Below are 11,738 nucleotides of genomic sequence, written 5' to 3'. Positions count from 1 at the left end.
TGTGGGTGGTGGTGGGGGAGGGGAGACTGGCAAGACAGGTCTTCAGATAGTTAGATATTTTCAGGAGCCAGTTTTATGAGCCCAATTCTGGTATCTCCCTATATCTAGAAAAACACTAAAGTCCTTCATGGTGATGACTGTTCCTCGTGACTAGAAAAAGCTTCACAAGACTAGTAGAAACTTTCTGGAAAAATATGTGCTTGGTTCCATGTACTCCCCCTTCACCAAAATCACATATATACTGACCTTTCCCCTCCGCTGCCTCTTTGGAGTAGTTTCTCAGGGCTAAATCTGAGGTGCTGTCTCCAGGCTGAAGTCCTCATTTTTTCCCAAATAAAAGTTATCTCACAACATTCACATTGTGCTTTTTTTGTTGTTGTTTTTTTTTAGGTCAACAAGATCTTTGCCTTGAAAAGCTAGTATTCTGTTGGGGTATAGTCAGGACCCAGCTAGTACATACAGTTACCCAACAGATTTTTTTGTGCCTCATGCTGAAGTATGAATGGATATTCAAGCATTTGAGACATTTGAGGAGGGACCCAATGGGAAATAAAGCACATGTTGTTCAGTTGCTCAGTTGTGTCCGACTCTTTGTAACCCCATGGACTACAGCATGCCAGGCTTCCCTGTCCTTCACCATCTCCCAGAGTTTGTTTAAACTCATGTCCATTGAGTCGGTGATACCATCCAACCATCTCATCCTCTGTGGTCCTCTTCTTCTCCTGCCTTCAATCTTTCCCAACATCAGGGTCTTTTCCAATGAGTCGGCTCTTCGCATCAGGTGGTCAAAGTATTGGAGCTTCGGCTTCAGCATCAGTCCTTCCAATGAATATTCAGGACTGATTTCCTTTACGATTGACTGATTTGATCTTGCTGTCCAAGAGACTCTCAAGAGTCTTCTCCAACACCACAGTTCAAAAGCATCAATTCTTTGGTGCTCAGCCTTCTTTATGGTTCAACTCTCACATCCATACATGACTGCTGGAAAAATCATGTCTTTGACTGGATGGATAGTATGAATGGATAGCTAAGGATCAGCAGGCATTTGAAGAGGGATCCAGTGGGAAAAAGAAAGAGATAAAGCACATAGAGAAAAAGAAATCACAAAGAAAATAAGAAATCTTTCAAAAATGGTAACTAATATTTTTCCAGAAGATTCATGAAATAACAAGATCATATTAAAAACCAACTAGAACTTTAATCAGAAATTAGATATAAATTAGTGAAAACAATTAACCAAAGGAATGGAAAGTCTAGCTGAGGAAATCTCTAAGAAAGCAGAAGAAAACAAGGCATTGGGCAGTAGGGGAGGAAATATAAGAATTAGAGGGACAACCCAGGAGACTAATATATCCAACTAATAAGGGAAAGGAGATGGGAGGAAGCTATCAAAGAAATAATGGGGGCTTCCTAGGTAGAGCTAGTGATAAAGAATCCGCCTGCCAATGCAGGAGACCCAAGAGAGGCAGGTTCTATCCCTGGGTCAGGAAGATCCTCTAGAGTAGAAAATGGCAACTTGCTTCAGCATTCTTGCCTGGAAAATTCCATGGACAGAGGAGCCTGATGGGCTAGAGTCCATGGAGCCACAGACAATCAGATGCGACTGAGCACATTCTATCAAATAAATAATACTAGAAACTTTCTAAGAACCAAAATTTTGGAAGACTGAAAGCCTTAATCCCTCAGTCGCATACAACTCTTTGCGACCGCATGGACTGTAGCCCGTCAGGCTCCTCTGTCCATGGGATTCTCCAGGCAAGAATACTGGAATGGGTTGCCATGCCCTCCTCCAGGGGATCTTCCTGACTCAGGGATCGAACTGCATTGCAGGCGGATTCTTTACTATCTGAGCCACCAGGGAAGCCCCAAACTTTTAAAGGGAGAGTGATAAAAGATTTGCATTCACACAAAGGCTCAGGAATTAGTCTTAGATTTCTCAGTAGCAATGCTAGAAACTAGGAGACCTTGATATCCTAAGGGAAAATGTTTCCCAACCTAAGATTCTACTCCAGGCAAACTAGCAATTAAGGATGGGATTAGGATCACGAGCACTTCAAGACACTTAAATACAGAAAGCAAAACAAATGTTTCCCAGGAAGTTCTTGAGAATATGTCCACAAAGAAGAAGTAAACAGAACGGGACATGGGTTCCAGGAAACAGGGCTCTAACACAGGAAAAAGGGGAAGGGAATTCTCAGACTGTCGGTGAAGGTAAACTCAAAGGTGTAGCTGTGCAGCAGAACCAAGGGCCAGCCAACCCAGATTAGAGTAGGAGAGTGAAGGACTCCAGAAGGCTGTCTCCAAAAAAAAGGATGCTGCCAAGCTACTGGGTGAGTATGACCACATTGAGAGGAAGAGGGTTTGGGGATAAGTGAGTGATCAGAAAAAAAATAAAAATAAGTCCAGACAATATTTGAAAAGCCCTCCCAGCAAGGAAGTCCCAGCACAGCCAAAAAAAGAGCAAAATAAATGACTTTATGCACATGGTTTCCTCCCAAATAAGCAACCATGTTATGTTAACTTCTCATAGACGCTTCCGATTTTTTTTTTTAATTGTGGTAAAAAAAACACATGAAGAATCTGCCTGCAGTGCAAAAGACACAGATGTGGGTTCAGTCCTTGGGTCAGGAAGATTCCCTGGAGGATGAAGTGGTAACCCACTCCAGTATTCTTGCCTGGAAAATTCCATGGGCAGAGGAGCCTGGCAGGCTATAGCCCATGGGGTGGCAAAGAGTCAGACACAACTGAGTGACTGAGCATGCACGAAAAACCAAATAAAATTATTATAATAATCATTTTCAAGTGTACAGTTCAGTATGCTAATTATATTCATATTAAGTTCCAGTATTTTTTAAATAAGGTATGTGTCAATATGAATAGACTCTTATTTAATTTTTTTGGGTGCAACGCAGCCTGCTGGATCTTAATTCCATGAACCTGCACTGCCTGTGTTGGAAGGTGGACCACTAGACCCCGGGGAAGTCCTGATACTATCTTATTTTTTAAATACTCTATATACATTGTTCTACACTTTGCTATTTTCATTTTCCATTATATCCTGGAGACCTTTCCGTGGAAAGCGTCCTCATTCTTCTGTCAAGTGGCTTAGTGTTCCATTGTGTGGGTGTACAGTAGTTTATTTGACCAGCTCTCTTTACAAAGACGCTTGGTTTTTTTCCAGTACTTTACTGTTGTAAGTGAATGCCACAATGAATAACTATATACACACATTGTTTCAAGTGTGCGCTGCTATAGCTGCCGGACAAATTCCCTGAAGTGGGATTGCTGGGTGAAAGGGTAAATGCGTTTGTAATTTTGCTTGATATCTCCAAATCCCGCTCCATGTGAGTTGTGCTGTTTTGCCATCCCACTGGCAATATATGAAAATGCCTGTTCCCTGAAGCCTCATTCACAGACTGTGTTGTAAACTCTTGGATTTTTGCCAAGCTGATAAATGAGAAATGCTATCTCAATGTAGTTTTAATTTTCATTTATCTTATGTGTGAGATTGAGCATCTTTTTAATAATTTAAGAGCCATTTGCATTTCTTTTCTGTGAAATATTTATGTTCTTTGGCCATTTCTCTACTGGGTTGTTGGCCTTTCCAGATAATTATTAACTACAAAGAAAATAAACAGTTTTTTAAGAAATAGAATGGACCATAGTATATTACTTGGCTCAACTGTGAATAATTACTACAGTTTCATAACTGTCTAAATACTTAGCATCTATCTAAATGCTAAATATTGAATTAACTTTAAGTTTGGATTTAATGATACTGGGAAAGTAGCAGCAGCGTGCATGTGTTTGTGCGCCGAGGGGTAAGACACGGAGAACTAAATCCTCACCTTCCAGACGAGAAAGTCATAGAGAAAGATTAAAAAACAGAAAGAGCAAAGAGCAGTACTCGCTAAATCAGATTGTTTAGAAATATGGAGGTGAATATCAGAGAAAGCAACTAGAAATTTTGAGGGTGGTTACCCCTGGGCATAGGGACTGGGAATTAGGGAGGAGTGTGACAGGGGCTATTGTTTTTCAACAAAGTTATTTAGTCCTATTTGACTTTCTAAACTACGTAATGCATTCCTGTGATAAGACAAAGTTAATTATACACAATTAAAATAGGTGGTGTGTACATTACAATATAAAGCCTCCCCCTTTTCAGTAGGAAGATACAATGGAATGTGATACACAGGAGTGTTTATGCCGGTTATTGCAGCCAGAGAAGGCAATGGCAACCCACTCCAATACTCTTGCCTGGAGAACCCCTGGGACAGAGGAGCCTGGCGGGCTGCCGTCTATGGGGTCGCACAGAGTCAGACACAACTGAAGCGACTTAGCAGCAGCAGCATTGCAGCCAGAAGTGTTAAAGGGGACTGAAGAAGGCCCAAGAAGCAATCAAAGTCGTGTTTACAACAAAGTCTCAACTGATGCTGAAGCTGCAGCTCCAATACTCTGGCCGCCTGATGTGAAGAACTGACTCCTTGGGAAAGACCCTGATGCTGGGAAAGATTGAAGGCAGGAGGAGAAGGGGACGACAGAGGATGAGATGGTTGGATGGCATCACCGACTCAGTGGACATGAGTTTGAGCAAGCTCTGGGAGGTGGTGATGGACAGGGAAGCCTGGTGTGTCGCAGTCCATGGGGTCGCACATAGTCGGGCAGGACCCAGCGACGGGACTGACCGACTTTCTGGCTCCTCCAAAGGCAGAGCACGCGTGCTCAGTCGCAAAATTGTGTCTGACTTTTTTTGACCCCGTGGACTGTAGCCCAACAGGCTCCTCTGTCCATGGGATTTTCCAGGTAAGAATACTGGAGTGGGTTGCCATTTCCTTCTCAGGGGATCTTCCCAACCCAGAGATCAAACTCACATCTCCCCAGTTCTGCATTGGCAGGAATTTACCACTGAGCTACCAGGGAAGCCCCCTCAAAGTCATAGGCCAACTTCTGTTTCCATCCACAGAGGGATAATAGGGACTATCCTCTACTTTCCTGCATTAAACTAAAAAATGGACAAACCATATGAAACAATGATATTTAGACAATGGACAACGGCAGAACAGGATGGTGATCCCTGAGAGACAGAAAACAAACAGGATGAACTCTAAGATTTCCCCAGATTACTGCCTGAAGAGAATTTCCAGGCGGGGATGTGTGTGTGTGGCGGGGGGCGGGGGGTGGGGTGGGGTGGGCGGCCAGGCTGAGCCTGGTGGTCTTCCAGAGTTGAGGAGAGGGAGCTGGGAATGTGGGGAGGCCACGGTGAGCAGTCCACAGGCCAGGACACTGCAGAGAAGAGAGCTGCGTGGAGACAGAGTTCTGGAGATCCGCAGAGCATTCGCTCCAGGCCGTCAGCTGTGTGCTGAGCAGTGTAAGTGCGCGCAGGGGTAGAGCCACAGGGAAGGTGGCCATCCCTTGAGCTCAGACAATGCCAGGCATACTTTGTGTTCCTGTTAACAGAACCAAAATTGGGTCTGCTTGTCTACGCAATGTAAAGCCAGTTGATTGACACCAAGGTGTGGTGAAAGAGGGGGCAGAGTTTATTGTAGGGTACCAAGCAAGGAGTCCAGGCATCTAGTTCTTAAAAGACCTGCACTCCTGCGTGCTTTTCTGAGAAAGGTTTTTCCAGACAGGGTTGCGGGGGGGGCGGTTGTAGGGTACGTGATCAGCTCATGGACATTCTTCTGCTTGGTGGGTGGTGAGGTAATCTGGAGTCAACATCATGAACCTTCTGGTTCCAGCTGGTCTGGGACAGCATATAGTTAACATCTTCCACCTGTGGGGATTTCAGTATCTGCAAAACAGCTCAAAGGATATAGCTCAAGATATGGTCTATAGCCCTAGAGGAGGAACTGGAAGTCCTGAACTTCATTTAATGGCTAAACTATTATTATTTTGTCTTGCTTGACTGTTTTCCTTTGTTTCTACATTTCCTCACTTCTCTGGTTAAATTTATTCTTTGGAACTCGGGGAAAGCCTAGGAGGCTAATGTTTTTCTACAAACAAGAAGGCAAGTGGAGCACATGGGACAGGTTTGTCCTGGGTAAGCTCCAAAGCGTCCCATCAGCCAAAGTGAACAGAATGCCTAACAGTTACCATTCTGTGCCAGGTATTCATCTTATTGCCTTGAGCTCTAAATTGATTCTTCATTTCCTGCTCTGGGACAGTAGAGATGAACTCTTTAAATATATTTTGTTATTTCAAAATTATTTTTTCTTCCAGTTTTGAGATATAATTGACATACAGCATTGTATAAGTTTCAGTTCAGTTCAGTTCAGTCGCTCAGTCGTGTCCGACTCTTTGCAACCCCATGAATCGCAGCACGCCAGGCCTCCCTGTCTATCACCATCTCCCGGAGTTCACTCAGGCTTATGTCCATAGAGTCCGTGATGCCATCCAGCCATCTCATCCTGGGTCATCCCCTTCTCCTCCTGCCCCCAATCCCTCCCAGCATCAGAGTCTTTTCCAATGGGTCAACTCTTCGCATGAGGTGGCCAAAGTACTGGAGTTGCAGCTTTAGCATCAGTCCTTCCAAAGAAATCCCAGGGCTGATCTCCTTCAGAATGGATTGGCTGGATCTCCTTGCAGTCCAAGGGACTCTCAAGAGTCTTCTCCAACACTGCGGTTCAAAAGCATCAATTCTTCGGTGCTCAGCCTTCTTCACAGTGCAACTCTCACATCCATACATGACCACAGGAAAAACCATAGCCTTGACTAGACGGACCTTAGTTGGCAAAGTAATATCTCTGCTTTTGAATATGCTATCTAGGTTGCTCATAACTTTTCTTCCAAGGAGTAAGCGTCTTTTAATTTCATGGCTGCAGTCACCATCTGCAGTGATTTTGGAGCCCCCCAAAATAAAGTCTGACACTGTTTCCACTGTTTCCCCATCTATTTCCCATGAAGTGATGGGACCAGATGCCATGATCTTCGTTTTCTGAATGTTGAGCTTTAAGCCAACTTTTTCACTCTCCTCTTTCACTTTCATCAAGAGGCTTTTGAGTTCCTCTTCACTTTCTGCCATAAGGGTGGTGTCATCTGCATATCTGAGGTTATTGATATTTCTCCCAGCAATCTTGATTCCAGCTTGTGCTTCTTCCAGCCCAGTGTTTCTCATGATGTACTCTGCAGATAAGTTAAATAAGCAGGGTGACGATATACAGCCTTGACGTACTCCTTTTCCTACTTGGAACCAGTCTGTTGTTCCATGTCCAGTTCTAACTGTTGCTTCCTGACCTGCATACAGATATCTCAAGAGGCAGGTCAGGTGGTCTGGTATTCCCATCTCTCTCAGAATTTTCCACAGTTTATTGTGATCCACACAGTCAAAGGCTTTGGCATAGTCAATAAAGCAGAAATAGATGTTTTCCTGGAACTCTCTTGCTTTTTCGATGATTCAGAGGATGTTGGCAATTTGATCTCTGGTTCCTCTGCTTTTTCTAAAACTACCTTGAACATCAGAAAGTTCACGGTTCATGTATTGCTGAAGCCTGGCTTGGAGAATTTTGAGCATTACTTTACTAACATGTGAGATGGGGGCAATTATGCAGTAGTTTGAGCATTCTTTGGCATTGCCTTTCTTTGGAATTGGAATGAAAACTGACCTTTTCCAGTCCTGTGGCCACTGCTGAGTTCTCCAAATTTGCTGGCATATTGAGTGCAGCACTTTCAGAGCATCATCTTTCAGGATGGTGTATAGCATAATGGTTTGACTTACATACATTATGAAACGATTGCCACAATGAGTTTAGTGAACTTGCATCATCTTGTACAGGTACAAACAAAAAAAAAGAAAGAAAGAAAAATATTTTTAACTAAAAAAAAAAAAAAGAAAAATATTTTTTCCTTATGATAAGAACTCTTAGGATTTACTGTTTTAACAACTTTCATATATAATATATAACAACAGTATTAATTAGATTAATCATCTTGTACATTATATCCCTAATCTTAAATTCCTGGAGACCTGCTCAGTCCCCCAGGGCCTAAGGAATCTTATGACTCACAAGGTGAAACAAACAGCACCGTAAAAGTTAAAAACAAGGACTTCCCTGGTGGTACAGTGGATAAGAATCTGCCTGCCCATGCAGGGGACAGGGGTTCATTTCCTGGTTAGGGAAGATTCCACGTACCATGGAGCAACTATGCTCGTGTGCCACAACTTGCTAAGCCTGCGCTCTAGAGCTTTGATTGCAACTACTGAAGCCTACGCACCTGGGGCCCGAGCTCTGCAACGAGAGAAGCCCCTGCAGTGAAGAGTAGCCCTCACTCGCCACACTAGAGAAAAGTCCTAATGCAGGAACGAAGACCCAGCACAATCCAAAATTTTAAAAAAAAATACTAAAAAAATTAAAAAAAAAAAAAAGAAAGCATGTTGTCTACAAAAAAAGTTAAAGAATAATCAGAGCTGCATTGTTACGTTGCAGGGAACGCAGGTTGGATCCTTGGTTGGGGAACTAAGATCCTACATATACTGTGGAGCAACGAAGCCTGTGCGCTGCAACTACTGAGCCCACGCGCTGCAGCTAGAGTCCGTATACTGCAGTGAAGGCTCCGCATGATGCGGTGAAGATCCTGTGTGCTGCAACTAAGGCCTGATGTGACCAAATTAATTAATTTTAAACAGTGAAACTTTCGGCAAAACAGGTGCATAATACAGTGATTTGATATTTCTTTTTTGGTTAAGATTTGCTTATTTGGGGCTGTGCTGGGTCTTCGTTGCTGCCCGTAGGCCTTCCCTCTAGTTGTGTTGATGGGGGGCTCCTCTCTAATTGCAGTGCATGGGATTCTTGTTGTGGTGGCTTCTTTTGCTGCAGAGCACCAGCTCTAGCTGTATGGGCTTCAGAGGTTGCTGCTCAAGGGTTCTAGAGCACAGGCTCAGTAGTTGTGCGTGCGCTTAGTTGCCTCATGGCATATGGAATCTTCCTGGACCGGGGATTGAACCTGTGTCCCCTGCGTTGGCAGCTGGATTCTTAGCCATTAGGCCACCAGGGAAGCCCTGATATTTCGACACAGTCCGCAACGATCACCTTTGCTTTGGGCATGAGGTTGTGTGTGAGTGCTGTGCTCAGTCGTGTGCAGCTCTTTGCCACCCTGTGGACTGTAGCCCGCCAGGCTCCTCTGTCCATGGAATTTTCCAAGCAAAAATGCTGGAGTGGGTTGCCATTTCCTCCTCCAGAGGATCTTCCGGACCCAGGGATCAAACCCACATCTTCTGTGTCTCCTGTTTTGGCAGCTGGATTCTTTACCACTGCACCACCTGGGAAGCTTGGGCATGATGTTAAGCTCTGTCAATGGAGGAGCTGGAGAGACAACGCAGGAGGAAAAATTTTTCCTTCTGGATTCTGGTGTGCTGTCTCCACAGGCTTCTGTAGTTAATGCAGCTTCTCAGACGCAGCTGGGGGAGGGCTTATCCTTGGAAACTTTCTCTCAGCCCTAGAAGTGGTGGCTGTTCCTGATATCTTCTATTCTTGTATGCCTTTCGGAGAAGGCGATGGCGCCCCACTCCAGTACTCTTGCCTGGAAAATCCCATGGATGGAGGAGCCTGGTGGGCTGCAGTCCATGGGGTTGCAAAGAGTCAGACACGACTGAGCAACTTCATTTTCACTTTTCACTTTCACGCATTGGAGAAGGAAATGGCAACCCACTCCAGTGTTCTTGCCTGGAGAATCCCAGGGACAGGGGAGCCTGGTGGGATGCCATCTATGGGGTCGCACAGTCGGACACGACTGAAGTGACTTAGCAGCAGCAGCAGCAGCATATGCCTTTAGAGTTCTGTTTGTTTCTTACTAGTGAATGTCTTGTTACAGTTATGTTCCTGGCTGATACATGGGCATCAGGTAGATTTCTCAAAAGAGTATTACCTCAGTGACCAGGCCAAATTAGCCCTAAATGAAATGCTGTTTTGGTCTTGACAAATGGCACTTAAAAGCAAGTTTTAAAAGGTCAATTTGTTTTCAAGTAACTTAACTGTGTCCATGAATGAGGCTAAAAAATATTCAAAGCAATTTAAACAAAAAAGTCCAGTACCAAACATCATAAAATTCAGTGTCTGACATCCAACTGATAATTACACACATGCAAAGAAGAGGGGAAATAAGACCCAAAATGAGAAAAATCAACCAACCAAAAATAGATCCAGGAGTAACACAGATGATAGAATTAGTAGTCAAAGGATTTTAAGTAACTATTATTAAATATATTCCGTGTGTTTGGGAAGATGAAGAAACACAGAAACATGATAAAGAAAGATATGAAAGAGGTAAAATTAGATACCAATTGAACTTCTGGAAATGAAAATTACAGGGACTGGGATGAAAAGATATATATATATATATTAGCTAAGAAGTGGATTTGTTCAGATTCAGAGAGAAGCACGCTCCACAGACAGAGTATGGGCTGCAAAGGGTGAGTGTGGCCTGGATGGAATTTAAAGCAGATTAGACACCACAGAGAAAAGCTGGGTGAACTTGAAGACTTAGCAATAGAAAGTAGCTAAAATGAAAAACAGAGAGGAAAAAGACAGAAGAAGAAAAAGGAGAGGAGGAACAGTAGTTGTAGAAGCAGGGATCAGAGAGCCCCGGAATAATATCTAGGAGCACATATACCTGTTTGAAGAGCCAGTAAAGCGGGGAGAGGGGTGACAGAAAAATATTTGAAGAGATAATGGTCAAGAGATTTTGCGCTATTGACAAAAACTATAAATGCATATATCTAAGAATCTCAGCAAACCCATACGAAATATGAAAGCACATCATAATCTGCCTAATCACTGCTGAACACCACTGATGAAGAGAAAATCTTAAGAGCAGCTAGAGCAAAAAACATATTGAGAGGAAAAAGAGAAGCAGACTTCTCGTCAGAAACCACACAAACCTGAGCCAATGGCGCAATGTCTTTAAAATTCTAAAAGGTAAAGCTGTCAACCGAGAATTCAGGGGAGATGTCTTTCTAAACTGAAGAGGGAAAAAAGATGCCTCCAGACATTCAAAAGCTGAAAGAATTCATCACCAGCAGACCTGCACTATAAGAAAAATTTTAAAGTCCTTCACGCAGAAGAAAAATGATAGCAGATGGAAACCTCTGTCTACACAAAGGAATGAAGAGCTCCAGAAATGATAAATAATACGGGTAAATATAAAAGACTATTTTCTTGCTTTAAATTTCTCTTTAAATGATGGTGGAGGAATTAAAACAAAAATATTAATATGGGTGGGATTTATGGGATATGTAGAGGAAATAAAGTGCAGGACAACATCAGCACAGGCTGGGAGGCGGGAAACAGGCAAGAGTGAGGTGCTTACATGATAATAAAGTGCACTATAAATAAAGTGGTCTAATATTACTTAACGAAGAGAGTCTATGATATATTAAAGATGTATTCTGTAATCCTAGAGGAACCATGCAAAAAAAAAAAAAACAACCAACAACAACCCAACGTTTTAAAGTATAACTTAATAAGGTAGTTAAGAAGATAAAATGGAGTCACGGTCACAGGCACCCACGGCCTCGCTGGCTGCCCGCTCTGCGGACTGAGCTCTTGGGTTGGGTTCCTCAGGCCAGAGGAGCGGGAGGGGAGGCGGGTTGTCCCACTGAGCCTCCAGCTGTTTAGGACAGAATGTCAAGTGAAGTGAAGTGAAGTCGCTCAGTCGTGTCCGACTCTTTGCGACCCCATGGACTGCAGCCTATCAGGCTCTTCCGTCCATGGGATAATAAGTACTGTCAAAAGAGAGCTTTCTCT

General features: G+C 43.4%; 1 long non-coding RNA gene across 1 annotated transcript; it reads left to right on the top strand.

The window, feature by feature from the left end:
- The first annotated feature begins 5,216 nt into the window (after nucleotides 1-5,216).
- Nucleotides 5,217-11,342, top strand: LOC132658185 (uncharacterized). The gene is made up of 2 exons (XR_009597437.1): nucleotides 5,217-5,368; nucleotides 8,424-11,342. It is a non-coding gene; the product is annotated as an uncharacterized LOC132658185 (long non-coding RNA).
- Nucleotides 11,343-11,738: the final 396 nt, after the last annotated feature.

The sequence above is a fragment of the Ovis aries genome, chromosome 1 (assembly GCF_016772045.2).
Source record: "Ovis aries strain OAR_USU_Benz2616 breed Rambouillet chromosome 1, ARS-UI_Ramb_v3.0, whole genome shotgun sequence".
Taxonomy (NCBI): Eukaryota; Metazoa; Chordata; class Mammalia; order Artiodactyla; family Bovidae; genus Ovis; species Ovis aries.
Note: the sequence above shows the minus strand (reverse complement) of the source record. Positions and strands in the feature narration are given on the sequence as shown.